The sequence below is a fragment of the Apis mellifera genome, linkage group LG7 (genome assembly GCF_003254395.2).
Source record: "Apis mellifera strain DH4 linkage group LG7, Amel_HAv3.1, whole genome shotgun sequence".
NCBI classification, from domain to species: domain Eukaryota; kingdom Metazoa; phylum Arthropoda; class Insecta; order Hymenoptera; family Apidae; genus Apis; species Apis mellifera.
In genome coordinates this window covers 1,944,793-1,958,174 of record NC_037644.1, presented here as the reverse complement: position 1 = coordinate 1,958,174, position 13,382 = coordinate 1,944,793, and positions in this window count along the sequence as shown.

Sequence of the window (13,382 nt, the reverse complement as noted above, 5' to 3'; positions counted from 1 at the left end):
CGACTCACCAATGATGCGAAGAATCTGCACTGTCGTGGCCCAAGATGTCATCGCCGAAAGTAGTCATCATCAGGAAGTGAAAACTGTAACGTACAACATAAAGTATTGTAATTAAAACACAATATTGATTATTTAAAAAAGTTGAATTGGAAAATACATATAAATAATTACCTCTTCGCGTGATGGATGATTGCCCTATTCCTTCGAGAAGCACTGACTCTACCCTGTACCGAAAACGAATATTTAAAAAAATAAAATAAATAAAAAACTACTATCGCGTCGATTTAAAACATAAGCGACGAACAAGCACTGACTCTAATTTCGCGAATAATTATGATAATTTAATTATTAATATACACTAAAATATTAAAAAAAACTTTACGGAACAAACACTGATTCTACAGACCGCATTGCACGCGGTCATCACAAATATTTTTTAAAATTGAAGTTCAATAGAAATGTTCACTCGTTCACTCGACAAAGTCAGGTATCTTTAACAAAATATAAAGTATCATGTGTAATTATTTTTTCAACAATACAATATTCATGATATAAAAGTATTAAAATAATAAAAAAAATAGTTACCTCTTCGCGTGATGGATGACTGCCTTCTTCCTTCCAGAAACACTGACTCTACTCTGTACCGAAAAACGAATATTAAAAATAAAAAAAAAATAAAAATAAAAAACTACTAACGCGTCCGTTTAATTTACAATCGGCGAATAAACACTGATTCTAATTTCCCGGTTATAATAAGTAAATTTAATTAGAGCTATTGTGCTCTAAAATATTAAAAAACTGTTACGAAACAAACACTGAATCTACCGATCGCATTGCGCGCGATCACAATAATTGTCTGAAAATAAAACTGTATTAATAATGGGGGGAAATATAATAGAAAAAGAAGCAAAATATTTTTTCTATATTTTTTCTTCTTCTTTCTATCAAACATTTGTTTCAGAAAAAAATTGTCATTTTTATTGAATCTATGGATTGATTATCAATTTTTTGAATAAAAAAATTTTATATACAAGAAAATAGAATATATATCATTAATACAAAACTATTGATATTTATGGTGAATGTTCATTATAAATATTCGTTATAATATATTTTAAAATGATAAAATATATCATAAAAACGATCGAATAAAAACAAAATAAATACATACAGTACGCAAATGAAACATCAAACTTCTTGAAAAAGTACGATGGCGTCCATATTGAAATTTTTCCCGCCTTTCAAATTATACCAGATAATAATCTGTAGGAAAAAAAATAAGAATTTTTAAATATATATATGAAATGAAATAAAATTAATCGATCATACATTAAAATAAAACAAAAATCAAGCACAAATTCCATTTTAAAAAGGCATACATACGAATTAATTAAAAATTTTAACCGTCGAATAAACGTTATTGCGATTAACGAATTAGAAGGAGGGGGAGGAGAGAGGGACGTATGCGCGCGCACGGTAATTAAACAAGTCTAAACCTGTCGAAACCTGAACTTTCAAATTCTTAGAAAAGCGATATTGTGATATTATGAAAACAAATAATAACCCTCGAGCATTGAACAAAAACTAAAAAAAATTGAGAAAATATATATAAACATTACGGAGAGATGCACTTAGAAACAAAATACATTTATAATATGTATATATATATTATATGTACATATCGATATATTTCGAATATGATAAAATAAAATTGATTTTATGCACGTTCGTTTCAATATGGATAAAAAAATTATAAAAATCTATTCGAAATAAATTTATTCTAATAAATGTATTCGTTAAAGGGTATATTAACGTGAAAATCATCGATCATAAATCGTTGTAATATGTCCATATCACCAAATTATTTTTCCTTCCAAATTATTCCGACAATCGAGCGAATGAATTCTTTCAAATAAAAATTAAAATTGTAAAACAAATCTATAAAAAAACTATATTAAAATGAAGCAACAAGTGAATTCGAGTCCCGATTCAACGAAGCACGAAATACCGGTAATCTCGAGGGAAACGACCGATAGAAAAAACGCAAAAAAATCCCAAATACTAATTAATTTCGACATTACAATAATAAATAAACTATTAAATAAACGAAAATGATAATAATTTATAAATTCGATGATGAAATATGATCAAAATTACTTACTGCGCAGTAGAATTTTCGAAGCCGGCTGCGACGACACGTCCTCCCACTAGCACTTTCCACACAAAACTGACCCCTGCGCGCCAAAATTTACTCAGGAGCTTTCTGATTGGCTGACGTCGTACGATTCGACAATCGAAATCGCACTGAAAATTAAAATATTGTATAATATATTTTATTTATTTTAATTAGTAATATTAACTAAAAAATTAATTTACTTACATATTATTAAATTTTAATCTATTATTTTTTTCTTTAATTCTTATATTTATATATATTTTTAATAATTTATTTACTCATTAATTTATTATCGATATATCGATTATCGATATTTCATCGAATTTATTTACTAAATTATTTATTCCTCTAATGATTTATTTTTAAATATTTTTATAAATTTCTTTAAATTGCTTATTTATATACACATGAAATTAATTATTTCTTAATTTACCATTTTTTCTACAATTATTTATAAATATATTTATATAATATAATATAATTGTTTATATATTTATTTGTCTATATCCATTTGATCTAATGATTTCATAAACATTTTTATATACATTTTTATATTTTTTCTTTCTGTTTATTCAAATATGCATCTATTTATTTATATATTTGCTCTCATTTATTCCTTTATTTGGTTATATATTTCTATATTTATTTATTCATTTGTACAATAATTTTTTTGTACACTTCATTAATTATGTCCATTTATGTATCAATTCATTCATTTATTTATTTACTCCTTCATCTATTTATGTTTATTAATTCTTTTATTAATTCATTTATCTACTTATCTGACTTATTTATAATAAACTTCTTTATTTTATTCATTTATGTATACATGAATATATTTCCTTTCTCTTTTACTTCTTCATTCATTTATTTTATATATATATTCTTCTTATTTCATTTATTTATTAATATATTTATCCACATATTTGTCTAATGTCTTATTTGTGTAAATTTTTTCATTTATTTATATATACATCAAAGTGTTTATTCCTTTCTTTATTTAATTATATATATATATATATTTATTCAATTATTTGTTTAATGACTTACTTGCATATTTTTTTATTTTATTTACTTATATATGCATCAAATTATTCATTTTCTTATTTCCTTATTTATTTAATTATTTATATATTTATTCACTTATCTTGTCAATGATTTATTTATAAACTTCTTAGTTTTCACTTATGAATACATGAAATTATTTATTTGTTCATTTATTTATTTATTTATTAATATATTGTAATTATATAATGTTTCATAATAATTACAAATATATTATAAGTTTACATAAAAATTATTACATTTAGATATAAATTATGAACAAATGAATCAATAAAGGAATGAACAAATAATAAAAAATAACAAATAATTAAATAAAAGTATAAAAGTATATAAATAATTTCATACATATATAAATAAACAAAATAAAAAAGTCTAGAATTAAGTCATTTATTAAATGAATGATTAAATATAAAAATTATTAAACTAAAGTAATAAATATTCCTTTATACATATTTTGATACACAATACATAATACATAAATGAACAAATAAATCTACAGAAAAATGATTATATATAGGAATATATAAATATATAAACAATTAAGTAAATGAAGAAATAAATAAATAAATAATTTAATGCATACATAAATGTCAAAAATAAATACATAAATGAATATATATTTTTATTGTTTCATATATAAGTATATGCTAAAACAGAAAAGTTTAAGTAATTAAATAAAGAAAAGGGTGAATATATAAATAATTTGATATAAATGAGCAAAACAAAAAATCTACAAATAAATCTGTAACAAATGAATGAATAAAAGAATAAATGGATATATAAATAAGTTAATAAGTAACTTAAAAAGTACTTACACAAATAATTTGATACATATATAAGTAAGCAAAATAAAAAAGTTTAAATCTAGAAATGAATCATTAATCAAATGAATAAAAAAATAAATACATTAATAACTAAATGATCAAAGTAGTTAATATATAAATGATTTGATACGTGTACAAATGAACAAAATTAAGAATTTATTATATCTATGATATTTGTTATTTCATTTGTATAATGATTTATTTCTTGATTTTTTTGATTAGATTTTATTGTTTTATTCATTTATATCTACATCAATTTCTTCATTTATTTATTTATTCTTTCATATATTAATTTTGTCATAAAAGAATGAATATATAATTTTACAAATAATTAAGAATGCAAATAAAAAAATATAAAATAACTAAATGTATAAATTTATATAAATCAGAAAGAATAAATAAATCAAAAAAAGAACATTAATATAAATATATAAAATAAGTGTGCAAATAAATAAATCAATAAAATGAATGATGAAAATGAATAAATAAACGAATAAATAAAAATGCTAAAAAATTAAAAAATAAATTAAGAAATAAATGTGCAAATAATTAAATAAAAGAATAAATGAATAAATAAATAAATAAGTAAAAATATAAATTAAACAATAAATCAAGAAATAAAATGTGAAATAAATGTGAAAATAAGTGAATAAAAAAAAATATGAATTAAAAAATAAATGTTTAAATAAAAAAAATAATTAAGCAACTTGCTGAAACAATTAATAAAAATTTATTAAAAAATAAAGGTAAATAATATATAATGTATATGACGATATATAATAAATGTATTAAAAATATTAATTTAGAATAACGTTGAAAATTAATTATTATAAAATTAAAACAATTTAAAATTAAATTAAAAGTTAAATAATTTAATTGAAATATATATAGAATCGATCCACTCGTCGACAAAGTTCGATAAGAAATGATTATTCCGTCCCGACCGGCTTTGTATTTATAGGACGCGAAGATATACGGAAGCATACGTACTTTGTCGATTGCTTTAAAATCGACATTTCGAATATAATAATTAATAATTTTTTAAATTTTAGATTTTTATTGTTAACTTATGCATCTAATAATTAATTACGATATTAAATGTAATAATTAATATATATTTTTACATACCAAATTGCTGTTTTATGATCTTAATTTTCGATTTGTTACTATTATTAAGATATTTTTAAATATTTTGTATAAATAATAAATATAGAGCAACTATAAACGAATTTATAATGATTAATAATTTAAAAATTAGTTATTAATTTATGAATCCAATAATTTTTATAACAAATGTAATAATTACATTTTTGGAAATTAGGTTATATATATATATATATATGTATATATATATATATATATTTATTGCTTTAGTTATTTAATTATTTATATATTTATTCATCCATTTGACTAGTTATTTACTTTTGAACTTTTTTATTTTATTCACTTATATTAATTTTTAAATCTAATTTATAATAATAATTTATAATAAAACTATATATTAAATTATTTATGTATTTACTTTCTTAGTTATTGATTTATTCACATATCTATTCATTTTTTTATTCATATATTTGTCTAATGAATTATTTTCACACTTTTTTTCTTGTTCATTTGTGTATAAATTAATTGATTTATTAATTTCTTTCTTTTCTCTTTTATTTAATTATTTATATGTTATACTCCTACATTTGTTTAGTCACTTATTAGATTTTTTTGTTTTATTCCTACATATATTTATTTTTAGCACTTATGTATTGTGTATTGTGTTTTATTCCTACATATATTTATTTTTAGCACTTATATATTGTGTAAAATTATCTGTGTAAGTATTCTTTAAATTCTTTATCTATTTATATATCTATTTATTTTTTTTATACATTCATTTATACATTGATTTGTAAACTTTTTCTTTTGTTCCCATTTTTAAGTAAAAATTAATATATTTATTTCTTTGTTTACTTATTTAATTATTCATATATTCACTGACATATTTCATTGATTTGTTTGATTTATTTGTAGCTTTTCTTGATTTCTTTTCTCATATATATTTATTTTTGATATTTATATAAGTATTATTTTATTCATTTATTTATTTAATTATTTATATATTTACTCTTTTATACATTCATACTTCTGTAAATTTATTTATATTTTTCTATTATAGTATATTTTTTTATAGTATATTTTTATTTATATAAATATATGCATAATTAAATAATGAAAGTAATTAATATATAAATCATTTGATATATAGAAAATTGAAAAAAATAAAAGTCTGTAAGTAAATCTATATTTAAGAAAAATAAATGAATGTATAAAAGAATGAATATACAAATAATTTCATGTAATGAAGTGATAAATAAATCAATAATTTGATATATAAATATCAAAAATAAATATATCAATGAATATATTTTTATTATTTCATATATAAGTATACATAAAAAAGTTTGCAAATAAGTCAATGAACAAATGAATGAATAAATATATAATTTATAATATATAATTAAATAAAGAAAAGAGTGAATAAATAAATAATTTAAGAGTAAAGAATCTATTAAGTGACTAAAACAAAATGAATAAACATATAAATAACTGAATAAAAGAAAAAAGAAAAAAATAAGTCAATTAATTTATACACAAAGAACAAGAAAAAAAGTGAGAAAAAAAGTGACTAAACAAATGTATGAATAAACATACAAATAAAATAATAAATTAAATAAAAGAAAAAAGGAATAAACAAATCAATTAATTTATACACAAATGAACAAGAAAAAAAGTCTAAAAATAATTCATTAAACAAATATGTAAATAAAAAAATGAATGATATGTGAATAAATAATAATAATAAAAATATGTGAATAAATAACTAAAATACATAATAATAAATAAATACATAATACATTACATACATAATATATAAATAATTTAATATATAATTTTATTATAAATTATTATAATAAATTAGATTTAAAAATTAATATAAGTGAATAAAATAAAAAAGTTCAAAAGTAAATAACTAGTCAAATGGATGAATAAATATATAAATAATTAAATAACTAAAGCAATAAATATATATATATATATATACATATATATATATATATATAACCTAATTTCCAAAAATGTAATTATTACATTTGTTATAAAAATTATTGGATTCATAAATTAATAACTAATTTTTAAATTATTAATCATTATAAATTCGTTTATAGTTGCTCTATATTTATTATTTATACAAAATATTTAAAAATATCTTAATAATAGTAACAAATCGAAATTAAGATCATAAAACAGCAATTTGGTATGTAAAAATATATATTAATTATTACATTTAATATCGTAATTAATTATTAGATGCATAAGTTAACAATAAAAATCTAAAATTTAAAAAATTATTAATTATTATATTCGAAATGTCGATTTTAAAGCAATCGACAAAGTACGTATGCTTCCGTATATCTTCGCGTCCTATAAATACAAAGCCGGTCGGGACGGAATAATCATTTCTTATCGAACTTTGTCGACGAGTGGATCGATTCTATATATATTTCAATTAAATTATTTAACTTTTAATTTAATTTTAAATTGTTTTAATTTTATAATAATTAATTTTCAACGTTATTCTAAATTAATATTTTTAATACATTTATTATATATCGTCATATACATTATATATTATTTACCTTTATTTTTTAATAAATTTTTATTAATTGTTTCAGCAAGTTGCTTAATTATTTTTTTTATTTAAACATTTATTTTTTAATTCATATTTTTTTTTATTCACTTATTTTCACATTTATTTCACATTTTATTTCTTGATTTATTGTTTAATTTATATTTTTACTTATTTATTTATTTATTCATTTATTCTTTTATTTAATTATTTGCACATTTATTTCTTAATTTATTTTTTAATTTTTTAGCATTTTTATTTATTCGTTTATTTATTCATTTTCATCATTCATTTTATTGATTTATTTATTTGCACACTTATTTTATATATTTATATTAATGTTCTTTTTTTGATTTATTTATTCTTTCTGATTTATATAAATTTATACATTTAGTTATTTTATATTTTTTTATTTGCATTCTTAATTATTTGTAAAATTATATATTCATTCTTTTATGACAAAATTAATATATGAAAGAATAAATAAATAAATGAAGAAATTGATGTAGATATAAATGAATAAAACAATAAAATCTAATCAAAAAAATCAAGAAATAAATCATTATACAAATGAAATAACAAATATCATAGATATAATAAATTCTTAATTTTGTTCATTTGTACACGTATCAAATCATTTATATATTAACTACTTTGATCATTTAGTTATTAATGTATTTATTTTTTTATTCATTTGATTAATGATTCATTTCTAGATTTAAACTTTTTTATTTTGCTTACTTATATATGTATCAAATTATTTGTGTAAGTACTTTTTAAGTTACTTATTAACTTATTTATATATCCATTTATTCTTTTATTCATTCATTTGTTACAGATTTATTTGTAGATTTTTTGTTTTGCTCATTTATATCAAATTATTTATATATTCACCCTTTTCTTTATTTAATTACTTAAACTTTTCTGTTTTAGCATATACTTATATATGAAACAATAAAAATATATATTCATTTATGTATTTATTTTTGACATTTATGTATGCATTAAATTATTTATTTATTTATTTCTTCATTTACTTAATTGTTTATATATTTATATATTCCTATATATAATCATTTTTCTGTAGATTTATTTGTTCATTTATGTATTATGTATTGTGTATCAAAATATGTATAAAGGAATATTTATTACTTTAGTTTAATAATTTTTATATTTAATCATTCATTTAATAAATGACTTAATTCTAGACTTTTTTATTTTGTTTATTTATATATGTATGAAATTATTTATATACTTTTATACTTTTATTTAATTATTTGTTATTTTTTATTATTTGTTCATTCCTTTATTGATTCATTTGTTCATAATTTATATCTAAATGTAATAATTTTTATGTAAACTTATAATATATTTGTAATTATTATGAAACATTATATAATTACAATATATTAATAAATAAATAAATAAATGAACAAATAAATAATTTCATGTATTCATAAGTGAAAACTAAGAAGTTTATAAATAAATCATTGACAAGATAAGTGAATAAATATATAAATAATTAAATAAATAAGGAAATAAGAAAATGAATAATTTGATGCATATATAAGTAAATAAAATAAAAAAATATGCAAGTAAGTCATTAAACAAATAATTGAATAAATATATATATATATATAATTAAATAAAGAAAGGAATAAACACTTTGATGTATATATAAATAAATGAAAAAATTTACACAAATAAGACATTAGACAAATATGTGGATAAATATATTAATAAATAAATGAAATAAGAAGAATATATATATAAAATAAATGAATGAAGAAGTAAAAGAGAAAGGAAATATATTCATGTATACATAAATGAATAAAATAAAGAAGTTTATTATAAATAAGTCAGATAAGTAGATAAATGAATTAATAAAAGAATTAATAAACATAAATAGATGAAGGAGTAAATAAATAAATGAATGAATTGATACATAAATGGACATAATTAATGAAGTGTACAAAAAATTATTGTACAAATGAATAAATAAATATAGAAATATATAACCAAATAAAGGAATAAATGAGAGCAAATATATAAATAAATAGATGCATATTTGAATAAACAGAAAGAAAAAATATAAAAATGTATATAAAAATGTTTATGAAATCATTAGATCAAATGGATATAGACAAATAAATATATAAACAATTATATTATATTATATAAATATATTTATAAATAATTGTAGAAAAAATGGTAAATTAAGAAATAATTAATTTCATGTGTATATAAATAAGCAATTTAAAGAAATTTATAAAAATATTTAAAAATAAATCATTAGAGGAATAAATAATTTAGTAAATAAATTCGATGAAATATCGATAATCGATATATCGATAATAAATTAATGAGTAAATAAATTATTAAAAATATATATAAATATAAGAATTAAAGAAAAAAATAATAGATTAAAATTTAATAATATGTAAGTAAATTAATTTTTTAGTTAATATTACTAATTAAAATAAATAAAATATATTATACAATATTTTAATTTTCAGTGCGATTTCGATTGTCGAATCGTACGACGTCAGCCAATCAGAAAGCTCCTGAGTAAATTTTGGCGCGCAGGGGTCAGTTTTGTGTGGAAAGTGCTAGTGGGAGGACGTGTCGTCGCAGCCGGCTTCGAAAATTCTACTGCGCAGTAAGTAATTTTGATCATATTTCATCATCGAATTTATAAATTATTATCATTTTCGTTTATTTAATAGTTTATTTATTATTGTAATGTCGAAATTAATTAGTATTTGGGATTTTTTTGCGTTTTTTCTATCGGTCGTTTCCCTCGAGATTACCGGTATTTCGTGCTTCGTTGAATCGGGACTCGAATTCACTTGTTGCTTCATTTTAATATAGTTTTTTTATAGATTTGTTTTACAATTTTAATTTTTATTTGAAAGAATTCATTCGCTCGATTGTCGGAATAATTTGGAAGGAAAAATAATTTGGTGATATGGACATATTACAACGATTTATGATCGATGATTTTCACGTTAATATACCCTTTAACGAATACATTTATTAGAATAAATTTATTTCGAATAGATTTTTATAATTTTTTTATCCATATTGAAACGAACGTGCATAAAATCAATTTATTTTATCATATTCGAAATATATCGATATGTACATATAATATATATATACATATTATAAATGTATTTTGTTTCTAAGTGCATCTCTCCGTAATGTTTATATATATTTTCTCAATTTTTTTTAGTTTTTGTTCAATGCTCGAGGGTTATTATTTGTTTTCATAATATCACAATATCGCTTTTCTAAGAATTTGAAAGTTCAGGTTTCGACAGGTTTAGACTTGTTTAATTACCGTGCGCGCGCATACGTCCCTCTCTCCTCCCCCTCCTTCTAATTCGTTAATCGCAATAACGTTTATTCGACGGTTAAAATTTTTAATTAATTCGTATGTATGCCTTTTTAAAATGGAATTTGTGCTTGATTTTTGTTTTATTTTAATGTATGATCGATTAATTTTATTTCATTTCATATATATATTTAAAAATTCTTATTTTTTTTCCTACAGATTATTATCTGGTATAATTTGAAAGGCGGGAAAAATTTCAATATGGACGCCATCGTACTTTTTCAAGAAGTTTGATGTTTCATTTGCGTACTGTATGTATTTATTTTGTTTTTATTCGATCGTTTTTATGATATATTTTATCATTTTAAAATATATTATAACGAATATTTATAATGAACATTCACCATAAATATCAATAGTTTTGTATTAATGATATATATTCTATTTTCTTGTATATAAAATTTTTTTATTCAAAAAATTGATAATCAATCCATAGATTCAATAAAAATGACAATTTTTTTCTGAAACAAATGTTTGATAGAAAGAAGAAGAAAAAATATAGAAAAAATATTTTGCTTCTTTTTCTATTATATTTCCCCCCATTATTAATACAGTTTTATTTTCAGACAATTATTGTGATCGCGCGCAATGCGATCGGTAGATTCAGTGTTTGTTTCGTAACAGTTTTTTAATATTTTAGAGCACAATAGCTCTAATTAAATTTACTTATTATAACCGGGAAATTAGAATCAGTGTTTATTCGCCGATTGTAAATTAAACGGACGCGTTAGTAGTTTTTTATTTTTATTTTTTTTTTATTTTTAATATTCGTTTTTCGGTACAGAGTAGAGTCAGTGTTTCTGGAAGGAAGAAGGCAGTCATCCATCACGCGAAGAGGTAACTATTTTTTTTATTATTTTAATACTTTTATATCATGAATATTGTATTGTTGAAAAAATAATTACACATGATACTTTATATTTTGTTAAAGATACCTGACTTTGTCGAGTGAACGAGTGAACATTTCTATTGAACTTCAATTTTAAAAAATATTTGTGATGACCGCGTGCAATGCGGTCTGTAGAATCAGTGTTTGTTCCGTAAAGTTTTTTTTAATATTTTAGTGTATATTAATAATTAAATTATCATAATTATTCGCGAAATTAGAGTCAGTGCTTGTTCGTCGCTTATGTTTTAAATCGACGCGATAGTAGTTTTTTATTTATTTTATTTTTTTAAATATTCGTTTTCGGTACAGGGTAGAGTCAGTGCTTCTCGAAGGAATAGGGCAATCATCCATCACGCGAAGAGGTAATTATTTATATGTATTTTCCAATTCAACTTTTTTAAATAATCAATATTGTGTTTTAATTACAATACTTTATGTTGTACGTTACAGTTTTCACTTCCTGATGATGACTACTTTCGGCGATGACATCTTGGGCCACGACAGTGCAGATTCTTCGCATCATTGGTGAGTCGCATGCATTTATGTACCTCCGATCATTCAATCATGTCGTAGGATGAAAGATCCGAATCGACACGAGTGATTGGTTGTATACGTAGATTTTTGCACGAGCACAATGACCGCGGGTATTCATTATACCCGTGAATAGTAACATTTCTTTGTCTTTTATTTATTAGATCAGGATAGATCTTCTTGCACGTCGCGTTTTTAAGATAATATTGATAGTTAATATTATATAATGTACATGTAATTATTTTAATATGATTAGTATGAACGATACAAATTAGTTTGATTGTTTATAGTTGAAAATGTTTCTGTAATTATTTGTAAAATAAAAATTAAACAACTATATGAATCAAACTATATATGAATAATTATATGAATGTAGTAACAAAACGAATTCAATTTTACTTTTAATCATAATATGTAATTATTTGATATGTTTTAAATATATAATTAAATTAAATTAAATCAAAAAGTATTTAATTTCCTCCGTAAAAAAGAAATGTATGAAATATTATGTGCAAGAAGATATTTCGCGACAGGTAGATTTCTGAATCAGGGCAAAAAGTTTTGTACATTGATTTTTTATTTTCGAATATATGCCTTGATGAAGAGATCGCCTGAGGTTATTTTCATTAATATTTTATTTAGAGTCAATTATTTCTTATTATTAATTATTATAAATAAAGATCTTTTTTATCGTATTTTTACTTTCTAAAATTAATAATTCAATAATTCATTAAATTTGTTAAATAAAATATTTATCAAAGAATAAAGTAAAATGATATAATTTTAGCTCGTTAAATTCACACTAATACTTTTTTTTAGCT